We start from the raw sequence: 18,929 nt of genomic DNA, 5'->3' as shown, positions 1-18,929 counted from the left end.
CAAGGAATGGTTAAAACAAAAAGTTCCTCTGCCCCCTACATCCCCTTTTTAAGAACAAGGGGGTTTCATAGTTTCTTTTCACACAACACATGTGTTTAACGCATACATAAGCAGAGACACACATGAACTAAGGAACACATTTCTACAATAGATCTAGGTCTCACCACTCTGGAACGGTGCACAGAAGGTCAAATACAAAACCAGCAACCATGACAGTAAGCGATACCCCGCTGACTGACACCTAACCCAGAGTCAGCACTGCTGAACTACATCCCTGCTCTATCTTTCGTTACTAGTCTCAGCTTTCCAATACCTCAGTTTGTTCAGCACACAGACAAAACAGTGCAATAATAATTTCCACTAACTGGGAGGTTCAGTCTGAAAGCTTAATCCATCATTCTAAAAAAGCACTTGGAAAATTTCAGATAAGAAGTGCTTCATTAAACCTGAAGAGCAATTGTTCTATGCATGTCTCTTGCATTTTGTCCCATCTTTATGCACTCCATAACCTTCCTCCAAAATTACATGAATTTTAGGTATACAACCCTCTGGATTGAGCCTACCACAGGGATTGTCAGTTACAAGGAAAAAAACAAAAACAAAAAAAAACCCATGGCCTGTGATCTACCAGTAGTTTCAGAAAAAATATTGCAATTTAAAAAAACATTTTTTTAAAAAAAAAATAATTAAAAGCTGACATGGTTAGTACAGGAAATTACATTTAAATATAATTTTTAAAAAGTTTTTGATGTGGGGTTTTTTGTTCGATTGGTTTGTGGTTTTAGGGTGGGTAGTGGGATTTTTTTCGTGGTTTGTTGGGGTTTTTTTAAAGAGCTTTACAACCAACAATTACTCTAATGAAATACATTATGTTCTGCACGCTGTGTAGTTGAACACTTATGTACAAGGTGACATACAAAGCACATCATGCTGACTTCCCCTCAGAACATGCGCAGGGCTATCTTTTACCATAAATCAAAGGCCAAAACTAGCTTCCCTTGTTTAATTAGCTGTACGTGTGTGAAAATACCAAGTACACAAACTGGGATTCTAATTGCTGTTATTCTGAGATACCCAAAAAGTCTTCAGCTCTTGTACTTGCTGTCACATTATCTAGAAACTTGTAATAAGCAGTTTTGTTGGTTTTTTTAATAAAAACAACAACAAATAAAAGGTGATACAATAGATGCAGCATTTGCTTATTTTATGTAAATGCTACATAACCATTCATACAGTAGTGCAATTGTATAGAAAAATCACTGAAATTTTACATTCAATGCTACATTTGATTTGCTACTTCATCCTGCAAGTGACTACAAACTTGGTTAAAACATGGTGGGGAAGCAAGTTTCAGAACTTGGTAAGATTTCTTGAAGGCCGTAACAACCCTTGACAAATGGAAGAAAATAATTACTAAACACAAGTCATTATCCAATGCTGAAAATATCTGAAAGTTCATACCAAACTGAATCTGAAGAATCCTAAAGTTTAGATTGAGCATTTTTGAAAACATCATGTAGAAGACATCAGATTTTCCCACGTTTCTATTTTTCAGAGGTTTTCCTGTCTTAACCCAGGCCAGAAGGGATGCGAAGGAGGCAGCAGAGGAAGACTAGGCCCCATAGGTTACAGTCCAAAGCAGACTTACTGTCTCTTAGGGGTCACCTTCCGTGGTATATTGCAAATCTTTTTCCTGCAGCTGGGCCAGGGCCTGCACTGTTCACTTGGTGACACGCATGGGTGTCACGCAGACTTACTTCTGCGCAGGATGCATAGTTGCATAGCTTCTTGTTAAGGATGTTCCATAGATTTATGAGAAAATGGAATTATGGAGCAGGTTGAGAAATACTGCAGAATGAGGTCTGCTATTCTCAAGCACAATGTCTTGGTGTAGATACAACCCAAAACAGTTCTTTGTTTGGAGTTAATACAGATCAGAGAAGACGACAGTTAGAGAACACAAAGGAAGAGTGAAGTATGTTTCTAGGAGTACCAATCAAATACAAGGCTTTGTTATGCTCAGTATTGTGTATCTCTGATTCAAAGATCTCATGGTTCATTAAGGAAAGCTTCAAGAGGCAGGCAAGTCAACAGAGCAGCATACATTAGGCAGCACGCGGTGAGGTAGGCTTTAATGTTTTGGTTAACAGTCATTAACGCTGAAACAACTGGCAACTCCACTGAACAAGTGGACACCAAAGAAATTCTATTTTTAACCAAAAACTCTTGCAGGGATTAAAAGCCCATTACCTAAAAATGCTACTGCTTTTAGACCATCTATTCAGAATGAGTTAAAAAAAAATGATAAAAATAATCAGAGGGTGAACAGAGAAGCATCTGTGTACTACAAAGCCTCCCTTACTAGAGCACCAGTACTGTGCTCCTGGAGACAGTTTACAGGGTAACAAGCAATAGATAACTTAGATTTAATAGATTTTCTACAGAGTTGTAGAAAATATCATGGACCCAACACTCATTTTGATTGTCATGGCAACACTGGGTGATATTGTCATCTTATAGCAAGCACGAGTTGCATCGATAAATAGTGGTTACTGTCAGACAACCTATATGCTGACACTTGCTGTTCATCATAGTTTTATTTTCATGCAAAGAGCAACAAAGTTATGGTCTGTATTTCGTGGTAGTTTGATAACACTGATGGAAAAATGTGCAATTCAATTAGCAGTTAGGCAAGTATCTGTCATAGATAATAACTTCTTATGTCAGGGAATCTACATACTGATCAATGTGAAGCCGTGTGCAATTGCTTATACCAATCATAAATCACTTTCTATTGATTGGCATTCCAAATCCTTGACATAATTAGAAGCTATAGAAAGGGTCACAAGATAATGCTGTGCATGCCCACAAGTCCTTTATTTTCAGGGCCTTTCTGTGTTCTGTTGCATTCAGGTTTTGGCAGGGGTGGGAAGAAACACATTTTACTTTTTTTTAAATTTTTTTATTATTAGAAATTTAAGCATGCAACTGCCACCTGATAAATCCTCACGCTAGTGGTTAAAACGGGAATTTCCCATGCCTGAGTTTGATTCCTGTGTGCAAATGCGGACTTGCCTACATGCTGCTCATAATCTGATTTATGCACCAATTTATTTTATACATTAGGCACACTGTATGCAGTCTGACTGATGCATAAAAATTTCATGCAAAAAAGGACTTACTTGCACACAACTGCTTTTCAGTTATTATTACCACTTCTGGTTAGCATCATAGAGTAGGTAGGACAAATGACTTGATACAGTGCACACATTTTGCCCACTATACAAACATTTTGATCGGTACCTATTTCACATCACTTTCAGCAGACTTGAATAGCTTAACAGCTTTATCTTTAAAGGGATCAGATCTTACCTTTTTGTAAAGCCCTCCATAGTGACAACCCCCACCACTCCCACACAAATTTTCATTTGTACACATGTAAGACACTGGGTTTATTCTGCGGTACACCTCAAATTAACAAAATGTAGTAAGGGAGGAGGATACTGCTACTAATTTCCCAAGTATCTTCATACATGTATGCTTCCCCTGTTGTTATCAATCAAACCAAAGATATGTTTTTGTACAGCTTTTATTTAGGAAAAATCAGCAAGAAACACATCTTTCTCTATTTTCCATTTATTAGAAGTCTCCTTTCATCCAAGAAATATGAGACCTGAAATAAATTGTACCATCCTGCTTTTTTTTTTTTATTCAAATCCTTGCCAGTGCTAGGCAGTATGCTAATGAAAACAGGTTGATAAATGACTCCCTGATATTTTCCAGACATTTTTCTCTCAGAAGTGCTCTAAACTGATGTAGCTCAAAGAGAATAAGGCGCATTAAGTCATTATATCAATTTTTGTTACCCAGATACTTCAGTCCCAGTTAAGAGCTGACAGCCAATATAAAACAAGGCAAGGGCATCATACGACTCCATCGATCAAACCTTGTCGTAGATAGATTGCCTATTACACAAATAGAACCAGCAGATTCAGTTTGTAGTTTTATGCTCTCCAATTAAAGGATAACAGGGTACTTTCCCATAAATCTGCTAATTGCAACTGAATTAATTTAACAAATTTTGCCAAGCACAGAAAAAAAGTGATTGGTTAAGCTAATATAAACTAGCACAGGTTGTCACAAAGCACGTTCCATAACAGGCTTTTACTATACCTTGACTGGGCAAGGTGTCACAAGCATTTAAATCCATTGGGGTTCTTTGGCAACAGACAGCTGACAACCATAAAACATTGCACAAATAGGAGATAATTTATCTGCTGTACTTCCCCCCGCCCCCGAAGCGTGGAATCACGCCTTCTTTGCACCTAATGTTTCTCTCCAAGCGGGCTGTTTTTCTGAATCAGTATTACACAAGCAAAAGCACTAGATCACAAAAAGTGCTCCCACATGGGCACTCAGCAAACAATGGCAGCGATCTGCAAAAACCAGAAACCCAGCCTATAGCATTGCTGTGAGAGGCAGCCGAGGCGCTTATTAAACAGCACAATAATGCAGCATACCATGCTTGGGATATTATTCTAATGAGTTTAGATATTCATATGGAAATAGCTAGACCGACAGAATGGTAGATAATTCAGATCTGTAAAGAAAGAGCAATCGCAAAAGATCTCTAACTGGAACTTACGGAAGGAAATTGTGATTGCAGTTGCCCTTGCAATGATACATTGTTGTGATAAAACCCTGTCTTTATATTAAAAAAAATAAATAGCTATTTACTAATTAATTTACAGCAATTTGTATCCAAGCCCAAGAGAAATTTTAGAAGCAACACTGGCACAGAAAAATAATTTTTGTGGATGTCAAGTTTTTGCACTGAAGCAGCATACGGTTGTGTACGCCTATATAAAGTGCGAAACTACAATCATGATTAATATGAACACACAATAGAGATAATCCCTGTGACAGACTGGAATTTAAGATGGAGGGTACTATTAACATTAGAAGAGTCAAGCATATGAAATGCAAGTTGGATGCAACAGCGCTAGGATTTCTAAATAGTTGGCAGCTGCAATCTAATTGCAGTCTAAAAGGAGTACTTAATTCAGCTTCATTTAGTTTGACTTTTTTCCCCGCACAACTCCACTTCCCATAGTGCCCAGACATTCGCAGTTTCAAGAAAATTATGCAAACAGCAAAACAACAAAAAAACCCCACCCTGAAGTCAGAATGCTACATGTTGCATTTGTCTTACAAATCACCCGACAATTTTCTGTCATCATTAAAAACAGCATCTGAGGACAAAAGACACTTGCAGAGATGCAGCGGCACCTTCCCCGAGAACAGTCTGGAAAACCAAAACTTGCTTCCACCCTGGTGAACTTGCTCAAAAAATTCTCAGTTTTGCCAATTTTCATGTGTTACATTGTTTAGCATCTGGGTTTTTTAATCTGGAAAGAAAATGTAGAAAAGCCCTCCCAACTTCAAATAGAGGAAGAATTACAGCTCCTCAAAAAAGTAAGGTGTCCTAGCATCAGCACTAGAAAACAAACATATTCTTCTCTCGCACAGGTCCAGCAAACCAATCAACCAAGATAAAGCAAAAACAGAAATGGATTACTGAAGTTCACAGCAAATTTCATGCTCTTTACTCTCCCCTGAAAAAAGAATAAAGCCACTTAGGAAACAATATACCCAAAAAAAGTAACCCACCCACTTATTCCAAACTGTCATAATCAGCAAATACTTTACACAATCCTTTTTAGCATGGAAAAAATTCTGAAAACTAATTTTTCTACCCCACTGTCATCAGTGGCAGTTATGTTCTTATTTACATTTCACATGAAATCAAATATTTCTTTTGGGTTTTATCTTTACAGACCTTTGGTATGAGACTGTATATCTTCCTCTCAAACACAATACAGAATACAATAACCTAACGTAATACAGTTATCCAAACATGTATTTTGTTTAGAACCAGGATTACTGTACAGCGTCCTGGTTTTCCCACATAACTATGAGGAAGAAGGTGCCATTCTGCTAGTTTAGAGATTTTGCCCAACATGATTTTGATCATAGCTGAGGTACAGAACATGAAGCCAGTGAAAATCAGATTACAGTCACGGCCACCTCTGTAGAGAAGACTTAAAGCACTAGAATAGGCAAGGGAGAAGGAAGCAGATTGTCCAAGTGGACAATATTATTCCTTTAGAACAGCCTGGGTTTTGCCTGTGACCATGCATTATGGAAGTTAGAGGTACCTGAAGCTGCACATGCATCTATTAACCAAGCTCCTAAAAATTTTTTTGCAATTATTTTGTTAGTACTGAACAATATTAAGTTAGACTATGAAGATACTGCATGCCAGTTTCCTCATTTCATTGTTTTCCACCCTGGTGTTCCTCCTCTGAGGCAGAACACGCAGTGCCACGCAGAAAGCATCTCTGACCTGACGTCCCGCAGTGGATATGCCGGACACCAGCAGCACAGACCCCGTGCTCAATCCTATTTTTGTGATTTGCCTTCTCCATTTCAGAAGTGCTTTGTCCTAATTTGTGACTACTACCTACCAGACCCTTGAGAGTTTGTCGCTGTTTGACTACACAGGGTTAGTTTAATTGCAGGCTGCTGAGAATAAAATACCAACTAAATAGAGAAGAGCTAAAGATAAGCTGCCACTTGACAAGAATTCCTGAGACAACACAAGAACAAAAAGGCCCGAGACAAGGTATCAAAAGAACTCTGGCAAGTGTACAAACGTAAAAAGAGGTGAAGAATAGTTGTTCTATAGAAAGAGTTGAGTTATCCAAAATTCTTCAGCCTAGTTTGACAGTGAGCGACTACGTCACCCTGGCTGTTGCACAGAAATATTCTTGTGGAGCAAAGCCGGTCTCGGAAGTTCTCACCTCCAGCTTTATATTTCAGGGGGGAGTGGTAAAGCTGTCAAGTCACACCACCACAGGTGCAGCAGCCTCCGTGACTGTTATGAAAACAAGGTAAATTCAACCAAGTTCAACCAAGGCAACAGCCTTTACCCAAAGAGCTCGCAGATATTTCCAAGGCTGTAAAAAACCAAAAAAATTAATCTGGAAAATGAAACGGGGACATAAAATTCAAGAACAAAAAACTAGCTGAGAAAACATCTACCTACAACAGTCGTCAAGACCTACTGCAAATAACACTGGAACATACCAAGATACCAAAAACTCAAACAGATTAGTGGGATACACAAGCCTTCCACATCTTGAAAAAGGGCAAGACATGTATCATTAATACATTGAATACAAGCAACAGAGTAGGTCTGCAGGAGGGAGGATCTATTAAGAATTTCTTCCCTTCTTTTGACTTCTGCTAAAAGCAATAGCAACTTTTATCATCACAGCCCTGTTCCTGCTAGGTGCTGTAATTTTTCCAATCTTCCACTTTTACAAAAGATTTCCATAAATATTCAAATTTATACAGACATTGCAAAAACACCTATCGGCAGGAGAATCCCATTCAAAGAATTCCAGTCCCGTCTCCTGACCTCACCCAGTTATACTTGTATCCTCGACAGCACAGAAAGTTTTGCCAGCAAGCCAAGAAGAGAGCAAGTGCCTGGAGTGTAAACCCAGGATTTGTCTGAACACCCTTAGTTGTCAGGACAAAAGAAGTCACAAGCATCGTGGAGGGCCAAGGGACTCTCGCTTTATACAAACCAACTAACAAACATGAAAGGTTTTATATCTGACAAGAAAAATATAGACCCTAGAAATGCTTTCATGTAGATTCATCTTTAGCCTCTAGCAAAAGTATCTAAGGATTTCTTTTTATTTATTAGTATCATTACATGTACAGGAATGATCCCAGAATTAGGGCAAGGCAGAACTAGTTTTAGGTCTGGGCAGATAAGTATGCATTATTTTGAACTCTAGGAGACTATAAAGAATGAAATTTAAGTGTAACTAGCAAAATAAACGGAAAAAAAAACCCAAAAACAAAATCCTAATACAAGATCTATGGTATAAGAACTGTTATTAATTAAAAATTCAATGAAATACTAAATGTGACTGGAAGAGAAATATAACAAAGTGTAAAGATCTCATTAATTATGTTTTAGAGCTACTCCAAAGATAAAGTACCAATGGCCATCACCCCATATGCATGTCAGTGAGGTTTCAGACCATCATTTACTGGTTACAAAACAAAATCTCATTAACAAACATTAAAAAAGAACCCAAACATATAAATATATATATATATGCATTTAGTCTCTGAGCAAAAAAAATATTTCAGCATAAAAAGACATCTTATAGCATCTTTGCTTATTAAGCAAGTGTAGCTTTAAAAACAAAACAGGTTTGGGGACAAAACCAGTTAACAGGTACATTTTGCTAAAGACGGCTACTCTGAGCAGTTTCTTGAGAACACTGGGTTGTGACAATCACAGCATGGAACCCAAGCAAGGAGGAGTGACAGGTTTTTTAATTCTTTTTCCTTTTCCAAGTAGTTTGATTCCTTAATTTTAAGTTTTTGAACTGTAGAGCCAAGCAAAATGAATGTTGCTGGTTTATATAAAAAAACCTTTCCTCTCAGTGAAATTCAGATCCATTTTGAACTAGTAAAAACAAAGGGAAAACTCTAATGTCTTTTAGTTTTCTTTTACAGTTGTTAAGAAAAATGCATTATTCTTTCACTGCTGAGAGGCAGTCTGGCAACACAAGTCAGGGAGCAGGCAGTGTTTCAAAATACTGGGAAAACCCATGGCTGCATGAATTTCTCCGTGTACAGTGTGACTGTGTTACTTTCCCCAGATTTTAACTTTCATTGAGATTATCCATCACTCTGGGAAAAGTACAGTTTCAGTATATACAGTACCCCCAAAAACTTTATCTCAAGCTTGATAGAGATCTGCAAATATAGTCCTAACAAGAATAACAATCCTGGAAATAAATCTTTTACCTGTAAACATAGAAAATCAAATACTTTTTTTCTCCCCCACACATTTCCTCATCAACATGCTTTATAGCCTTGCCTCAGAACTAACACTTCAAATAACAAGAGGCCAGCTCAGTCATTTGGCATTTATTGTAAACATTTCTCTAAGGCACCATCTCTTTTTAATTGATGCACTCTTCAAAGTTAAAACAAATATTTCAGAATGCCTAATAAAAATTCAGAGTAGCCTCTAACAATCATATTTCAGGCATTTACTAGCCTGGTCTGCATTTTGATCAAGGAGTAACTGCAGAAAGCTAAAACTTTTACTCGAACCTTCACTATTTTTTTCCCTTCCTAATATAAACCTTTGAGGACACACCTTTCTTCTCCGAGTGTCAGGTTCCCACTTGAAACCCTAACAGATCCCTTCAAGCACCCTGCGTGAGGTTCTCCGATTTTGAAGTGTATTTTATTTCTTTGTCCCCATCACAGAGTCCCAGCTTGGGAATCTAAAATGCAAAATCTCCTCTTGGACAGAGCAATAGCTAATAAATACAATTTTTGAGAATCATTATATTGTTTAAACAATTTTTCCACTCCACAAAGGCCAAGCTACTTTTCAAAAACAGAGTGAATTGAACAACCAGATACAACAGTCTTCTGGACACTGGGTTTTTCAAGCGGTTGGTTCATTTGGCCTTAGTTTGGTTTTCCAAAAAGACAGATCTTGCCCTTACCTCGGTCAGCCTTACAGGGAAAGCTTTCACAGGCCAAAGAGACACCATTGGCCCCACGGGGCTACCAAGATGACGTTTTGTGTTGCTCCATGTGTGCCGCACAAGCTATCCACACCTGCAGGTCAGCAGGGAGAGAGGTGCTGGCCGCGGCTTATGTACTTATGGCTGCTCCCTTCTGCTCACTAAAAACATTTCCTAAGGTGCGGGTTTGGAGAGATGCAGGCATTACAGTAACCACATTTTAAAGTCTTTCACCCCTGCCCCCGAAGTACAACGTTCTGATGGGTGAAAGCACAGTCTTTTGTTATAACCTTTCTATTCAAAGAAAAGTAGGTGGTTTAAATTTCAAAATTCATTCCACTGCAGCTTGAAAGAGCCTTATTCATTTTTGTTTTGTTTTCCAGGGGAGAAAATGTAAAGTAACAGTTTCTGATGCCTCACTAGTTCAAATTGGAAGTGACAGAAGACCTATTAGCTTATACAGAGAGAGGAGAGCCATCTCTTCCCTATCCATCACCAAACACCTTAAAGGAAGGTGATAAGGTTCCTAAGAATGGATGCTGGTAACCCTTGGAATGAAAGAAGGTGGGGACTGACAGCAGCCACCCAACTGATAAATGATGACAGAAATCTCCAGTAAAGCAGCATAGAAGTACAAAGGAGGCGCAACCTGCACAAGGAAAGCTACTGATTGATAGATCCCAGATGTGCTTTATGGTAAAAGCTGTAGCCCTGTAAGGCATGTCCCTGGGGCCTTGCCTCCTCTTTTTGTCACATCTGGAATAAAAAGCCTATACAGCATCAATTGCCTACCGGCTACAAATGAGATTTATTCCAGCCTTCTATTTTAATATTTTTCTGATAAACAGAAATGTTCCGGAGGGAGGTACTCCTTCACTTCCATACACACGCCTCTGCTCTCAAGCTGCTCACCCAAGAACCAAAACATGCAAAATCGCCCGTCCTTATTAAGGGCCTTAACACCTTCGTTATAAAGTGCTGTGCAGCTAGAATAATCCGTAACATTTTTTAATCTTACGATCTTTGTGGTGACCTGCTCTAGGACAGCATGCACAATGACCGACAAGAGACTGCACGAGTACTGTTTCTGACAGAAAGCAGAGTTCAGCATTTATTCATCGTTGATTTGACTGTACAGTATTACCAAGATTACCGTGGCACACAATGTTCTTGTAAGGTTATGAACTGGCTTGCATCCTTCCACTACCAGAATTTAATACTGTACTAAGTGTGATATATCTCATCCATTATTAATCCCATCCAGTTCTGCAGCAAGTTTCAATAAAACCAATGTTGAAATACTACATTCTTAAGGCTCCTGCCAAATCTGAAAGATGTAACATTAACATGGTTACGTTCCAGATAGGTGCGTTTAACCCACGCTAAACAATCTGCATGTTCTGCTCGCGTGTTCCTGGGGAATATTTATCCTATCACTAAAGCCTAGGAAACAGTGCTTTAGTATAGTTTATGACAGCATTACAAATACTGCTCAACACAAAGTAAAGTTACAGATAAAATCTGAACAGGCCTATTATTGTTTTTAGAGACAGCTAAATAAGCTATAGAATTTTTCTGGACTACAGAAAGCTCTCATTCGAGAACAAGAAAGAAAACTGATCAAATTCAGTATGTACTGATAGATAGGATCACTGGCTGTAGCTACCGGCATTCAGGATTATGCGAAATGCCTACCTTCAGTGCTGTGAAGTAAAGCAGATAAAGCTTTACAGCGTACATCCATCCCCTGAAAATTCTTATGCATTAGATTTTATTTTATTTTATTTTATAAAGCAAACATTCTTTTCAGGGGAAGTGTGAAAGCTCTATTCCAGCTTTTGTAATTTGCTGCATTTCCACTTTAGAGACCTTCTCAAGAAATTCTCTACCAATAAATATTATTCCCTGCTACATATCTGCTACATCTGTAGTACTGAAAGAAAAAAAATATTCTTTAAACAGAATATAAGACCGTGTTCTACTTAAGATATGATTCTCTATAACACTGCTGTAAACCTTCTTCTCTTCTCAGAGGTCAGTAGGTGACCTTCTTCAGCATCAGCTTCAGTTGGAACAAATGTAACACTGTGCCTGATTCAGGCCAGTATCCAAAAGTAACCCCAAAAAATAATTTTTCACTCAACACTCTTGGTTTTTCTCTCCTCAGCATGCAAAGTGGTGCATATACACACACACAACGGAGTCTCTGCTTTGGTGGTCCTGTAGGAGAAACTGCATGGCTTAATTTATGTTTAGGTAGGCTGAAGTTTATTTTCAGAGAAGGCTACACCTACCCCCCCGCCCCACAAAAAAAAAACCCAAAAAAAACCACACCACACCAAAAAAAACCAACAAAACTAAAAATCCTAAACCTTACTTAAAAGCGGGGAAAAAAATAAAAAAAAAAAAATAAAAAAAAAAGATCAGGACACAAACATTACTTCCCAGGTTTCAAAAATTTTCTGGAGTAAGAAATGGTATTTAAAGTTACACTCTTACAACAGTTATTCTTTTACAATTCCAGTGGCTTCTTTCAATTCCTCTACTTTGATTTGAGAAACACCACGCTAACCTTACAGTGACTTGTTCCAAATACTAATTGCCCAAATGCTAGTGTGATTCCCAAGAGTAAGCCAGCAGTAACAGAATAGAGTAGATGAACACATCGAACACGTATAACTCATCTTTGAAACATTTATAGTAATTTGAAAGTCTGGCTATCATTACAATACATTCAACATACTAAAATGTGAAAATACCATACTACAGAATTTTCCGTTTCTGACAGCATTTTAAACCAACAATTGTGAGAAACACGCAATTGAGTAATTAAGCTACCTGGATAAAAGGCAACAGGTTCTTCCTCTCCCCCTCCTGCCAAGTACATTTTTGCAGACACTCTTACTGTACTGCTCTAAAGACCCACTGCAATTTTATTAATTGTGCTTTGTATTTATGCACAGCACAAAAAAGTAGTGTCATTACTGAATAAGTTACTTGACAGCAAAAGGATAGGGTTGGGGTTTTTTTTCCGTTCAGTAGTTCCGTTTGTTCTCTTCCAATCCTTAATCTGACCCAAAGTTTTGAAAGAGAAACGTACATAAAACATCCTGAAATACATCTATATTGCAGCCAGTCAACAGATAAACCATACTTAACTAAAAGTACGGTAGGTAGGTGCAGCAATGCTGTATTGATGCTGTTCCACTCGGCAGCTTCCACTGTGACTTATAAACACCTACACTATCTGCCGGCAGCCTTAAATACTCAGCTGGGAAGTGGGTATCTATTAAAGAAGGATTAATGTATAGATCTTCAACCCCACATCTAACTGAAATAAGAAGTGAAAATGAAGGAAAAACTAGACTATCCAACATGATAGAAGTAATAAAAGGGGAACATATTTCTCATCTGTTAACCTTGAATATCTGCTAGCTCAAGATTTTCACATTCTTCATGTACCTCTTTGCTGTTCATTCCTTAATAACCACTCGAAAATCAGCTGCACATTAAAGAAATGCAATATAAATTTGACTGGACTCACTACATCTGAGATATCCTCCAATACAGCATAAAGCTAATTTAGCTGTCACTTACTGTAAGTAAAATGACAAATATCTGTAATATCTGTCAAGATATGAAAGCTTTAAAAAGAGTTATGCAGCTGTCAACATTTTGATGACTGTAACAAGAGAAAAATAAATGAAGAAGAGAAAATAGACAGCATGTCTGTTGTGTATCCAGTTGCCAAAATCTTCTATTACTTATATTAATAGAAATAAAATTACTTCATAAAAATAAGATAAACAGCAAAGACTTCTGGAATAAACTGATACAGGTAAACATATTAGTACTGGTAAAACACAGCCATAGAAGGAGTGCTAAAAAACCAGAATCTACGTCTTTTCAGCAGCTCAATAATTATCATACCGCAGTATCCAGCAGTTATTTAATTTAGAATTCCTGTTTAAGCACCAACAACATAGGAAGCCTTAGAAAACCAACCCAAGCATGACTGGTCAAGTATCTGGCTTCCCATTTCTAAACAGGGTTTATTCTTTACAAATTTTAGTGAGTCAGCAATAATTTAAATCATTTTAGCTCCTGAAGGAGGAGCTTGTTCCGTTTCCAACATTGCATACTTTTTGCAAAAAGGCCTCTTAATGATGGCATGTAAAGACATTTTGACTGAGGCAATTTTTATCCCCTTTCTTGCACATCTATCATCAGTCTCTTCTTATTTAGTCGTAAGTTTACAGGTGCTGACAAAAGCATGTGCCCTCCTCCCCTCTCCCTGCAAGAAAAATAGAACTTTTATTTACAGTTTTAGCTTGACCTATCCCATTTTATACCCGGCTTTACCAGTTTTGCATAAAACACCCTGCTCCGAAGAAAAACCTGAAACACTGGTATCCTATCTGGGATCATGACCTGGGATGCAGGGCTTTAAGTTCTATGACTATACAATGAAAATACACTTGCTACTAAGTATCTTACCATAGCAAAAAGCAAAGCAACAGTAAAGTTCCTTTCTTTTGCACAGAAAAAGAACAATAGAGGTTTTGAAAAATCTGATTACAGCAAATATGAACACTAGGTGAAAATTTTCTTCACTTTCATATACTGATCTCCAGCTATACAACCAAGAGTTAAATTTGTTTCACGGAGTAGGAATGCAAATCCAATCTTTCAGAAATAATTTTAATTGTGATGGAATCTGACACAAACAGTCAAAAAGGAATATCTTAAAGCTACTAAAACCAGAAAACTGTATGTTTGAAAATGGTATTTCGATTTTGCCCCTGATTTCAGCCCCATAGCACCAAGCATAATTTTGTAAAGCAACAATTTACAAGTGATGGAGAAGCAGCAGTTAGCCCGCTTCTCATCAAATCTCAAGGTGAACCACCAGAATAAGACACAGCTTTTCCAAGGTATTAAATCAAAAAATGAGCTCCTGCAAAAAACAATAAAGGAGATAATATAAAGGATCCTAAAAAGAAGTAAAAAAGACTATGTTAGATGTTGCGATTAACATTGTAAAACCATATTTGTAAACCAGATTTCCTGCAGCTCCAGGACTCAGTAGTTAATGCTTGTTGATAGAAGTCCCAAACTTTTCTAGATAGTAAATTCAGTAGCTGAAGAGTAAGACAGTTTATACAAGAGCCTCACTACTGCACCACTGAAAACTTACTTTTTCAAGTATTCGAGACAAACTGATGCAAACTTCTATACTTACACTCTTATTTCACTCCAAGGCAACGCAAACTGATTTAGCTTAAGTTGATCTTCTAACCAACTTGTAGTAACCCAAAATAAACTGCCCCTCCACCACGATTCTCTATTTGTGGTTTTGCAACAGCTATTTAAAGAGCCTTCTAACTACTAAAACAAAACCCATGAAGCACTTTCTTTTCCTCACAAAAAGCTTTCAATCTGAGATTTCCCAGATTTCCTTACAAGACCATCTCATTGTGAAAAACTGATTAGCCATCTAGAAACAGGAGACAAACTGCCAGGCACAATCCAGCCAGATCTCACAATAAGCATGATCAGGTTTGCTTGAGACTTCAGTGAGAGACCCAAGCAATGAATAAATAAAGAAACCAATAAACTATGTAGGTTGCTTTATACTGCCATTAATTAAAAAAAAAAAAAAAAATATTAACTCAGCCTCTCAATATGGCCTAAAACCTCGGAGTGGTTCTAAGAAGCAGCAGTCATCCGTGATGCTTAAAGACTTTTATGAAGCTCGAATTTAAAAAATTACTGATATGACAACAGAAGTACTTATGGCTATGGTGATGAGGTATACATGACCATGCAGGTAAGATTTTACCCTACTATTATTAACGTTGGCTGCCCTTAACCCATAACACATTACAACCAACATATACGAGAAGGTTTCTAGATGAAAACATGTACATTGTCATTAGTTTATGGGGTTTTGGCCAGAGAGAGATTCCCATGAAACACAGTTTTGTGGCTGCTCTGCTTGACTATGTTTATCCATTCTGAAAGACCAAGTGTGAGGTCATCTCACATCACTTGGCTCCAAAACAAAGAAACAAAGCAAAACTGAAATGAACTGTAAAAATCACAAGGTAAAACTAATTTAGCTACTTAAAATAGTTCACAATGATTTACAAAATGGATTTAGACATCCATTTTTCTCAACAGTGTTGTTTCCTGTATCACTCGCATGGATGTGTCAATACATATAGTGAACAGATAAAGTACTTTAAGCTAAAAATAAAACTACTAAAAAGACAATTTGGGTTTGGATTTTTTGGTAGCGTGTCTCTTGTGAAAAGTAGAAGTTACCTGCCTTCTATTAGCAGTAATTCATAATAATTTTTTGAATTTTTAAGTTTGATAGAAATTTCAAATTACATAAACAGCAGCGTTATTGCATATAATTTCACACTATTCAGAGTACAGCCTAATTATCCTTATCCCAGCATATATGCAATGAGAAACTGCAATTCACTTAGTAGATGACATTGCCGACAGGTTCTGATACTGGGGGCAGGGAGCGTGGGGGTGTGGTAGAATCAGCATTAGATGTAAATTTATCTTTCTTATTTCTACCTGTCCAAGCTCAGCAAAAAGAAACGTGTCTCAGATATCAGAAAATGAAGCCTTCAAACATTGCTACTCCACATTATCACACTCATCTGATTTTTAAAAACAGGAACAGCTGCATTTACTGATAAGAAAGCAGGAAGATGTTGTATGTTTTTGCACAGATGTTTCTAAAATCCTTCTTTGTTAAGCATATGTCTAAGAAATAAGCCAGCTTTAATCTTCTCTAATGGCCAAGTCAAATTAAATAAATGACATGGTGTAGTATCTGTAAAACATACACAAATAAAAAAAATCAGCATTCATGTTTTCGTACAGAAAGGAAGTTTTTACAACTTTGTAACTTCAGTTAACACAAATACTAAGAACTGATTAAAGATCAATGAGACTAGAAGTCAAGCAAATATTTATTAATACTACTAGAAAAGTATACTTACACTCACAGCATGTACTTCAAAGGGGAAGTAGGGGAGAGTCCTTGTAAATGAAAGGGATTCCAAACAACTCAATTATGGATAAACAAAATATTAATAGCAACCTTTCCCTTACAGTAAAGGCATTATGATCATTTCACGTTTTCATTATTCTTCATTATATAATTTAGCTAGCCAATCGGGAGGTTTGGGAAAATTATTTTAAGAGAATAAAGCAAAGGAATAAATTGGAAAAAAAAATCCATGTTTATATTTTACTCTATGTATATGTACTTTATACATACAAGGTCCATATAAAGTGACATACATGTATCCTCACTATGCATACCTACAGGAAGATTTCAACACACAATTGGGGCTTAGTGAACTTGCAGTCTATTTCTTCTTAGAACTTGAATCAATGTATCTTATATGAGGATCTAGGATACTTTTTATAAAAAAAAGAAACAAAACCAAAAACAAAAAGCTCTGGTAGATTCCTATGCAGACAAGTACCGACTATTACAAGTACTACATCATAAACTGCTAAACTGTATCAGACTGCCAGACTCAATATTGTAATCAAAATTGAAATCTTTCACACCGACAACAAAACAAACAAACAAACAAATAAACAGATTGCTTAGATATGTAGGTAAAAGCAGTCAGTCCCACAGAAGGTAGATACCCAGGGCAAAAATTACTCAGATTCACATAATTTGTTCAGACGGGGACAGGCCGATCTTCTTGAACCTGGAAAGCGCATATTGCAGTGTTTCTGAATGGACAAAACCCACAAGAACAGGAATGCTCATCTCCCAAAGACGAGAGGCAAAGGGATGCAGGAGATGCTGGACCCCAAGCATCCCACCAAGGAGCAAAGCTGAGAAGGAAGCAGGGCTGTCACACATCAGCTGTACCAGAGCCTTATAAAGGGACAGTCAGGTTACCCCTTCCTCAGCAGCACTTGCAAAACTAAGACCTGAACCCCAACCAGAAGCCATAATGTGGTGTTGAGTATGGTTGTTTATTAAGCAGCACATCAAAGTTGAAAACTGCTTCCCCAAGAGGCAAAAACCTAGGCTGACAGATAGGAAGCATTACAAAATCACAAGAAAGCACCCCAACTAAGAAGAATTACCACACCCATTAAATAACAGCCAGTACATGGATTCCCTGAAGTCATCTCATTTACAAGTATTTCTTTGTCAACTCTCTCTTCAATAACAAATCAAATAGAAGGGAGAAGCAGAAAGCACATGGAAAGCCATGCAAAATATTAACAATGAAAGAATAATTTCAGATTTCTTTTCCAGAAGTTTATGTAACTTCACTTTTTCATTCAGGACAGTGATAGTTTTTAACAATTCCTTATTTTAAGAACCTTGAGATGTTCAAAGTTATTTTTCAGAAGAGATCAATTCTTTCCACAGAGCTGACGCTTCAAAATTCTGCATGTTAAAATGCAAACTCACCATTTTACAAGCAACTCATTAAAAATGAAATTGTTTTATCATTACATGCACTCATATAAACTTGACATGGATTTTATTTCTCACTAAGCACCTCTCAAGTTTGTTGCTGTTCTACTTCTTTCCTTGAATAAGAGGAGATGGTTCCTTCAAATAAGAGTTGAATGTACAGCAACAGTTAAATGTAGGTGGATTGTTCCTACTGACACAGGAGAAAGGTGCCAGCTGGGGAAACAGTAAGTGAAATCACTCACCAAGCTAAAAATTTTTCTGTTCTCAGGACAGGCATATCAGTAGTGGGCCAGCCCAGTACGTACCATATGTGTTTGTCACATACTCCTGAAGCGTCAACCACACAGAAAAGAACATGAACTGGTCGTCTTTCTGCTTAGGCTCAAAACACAGTCAGCCTACAGTAACGGCTTACGATCAAGGAAACTTTCCAACTGTTCATTAAACAATTAGGCTAAGACTCAAGTCATGCATCTGAAATCATAAAACATAAGGAGCCTTTAACTACTACAATTCCATAGACATATGTACTAGAGGAGACAGCCTGGAGGTGAAAAGGCTCTGCAACCTATCATTTTCATGCTCTTAATAGCCTATGGCTGCCATAGACTTTCAGTGGCTAAATGAAATCCACAGCTACTATGTGTTTTTAAACATTAAGTCAACATTTAGTACTGCCAGTGTCTATGTTAAAATGACCTAAATACTTTACACCTTTAAGAAAATAAAAATACCAATGATGACATGAGCAAACAAGACAATTTCTGGAAGGAAACTAGAGGGTTAGGGGGTTTTAGAGGTTTCTGTTC

General features: G+C 37.4%; 1 protein-coding gene across 1 annotated transcript in view; it reads right to left on the bottom strand.

The window, feature by feature from the left end:
- LRMDA (leucine rich melanocyte differentiation associated) overlaps positions 1–18,929 on the bottom strand; it is a 680,164-nt gene that overhangs the window by 525,686 nt on the left and 135,549 nt on the right. The window lies entirely within an intron of this gene.

This window comes from Falco rusticolus, chromosome 9 (genome assembly GCF_015220075.1).
Source record: "Falco rusticolus isolate bFalRus1 chromosome 9, bFalRus1.pri, whole genome shotgun sequence".
In the NCBI taxonomy this organism is placed as follows: Eukaryota; Metazoa; Chordata; class Aves; order Falconiformes; family Falconidae; genus Falco; species Falco rusticolus.
This window is presented reverse-complemented; position numbering and strand designations above follow the sequence as displayed.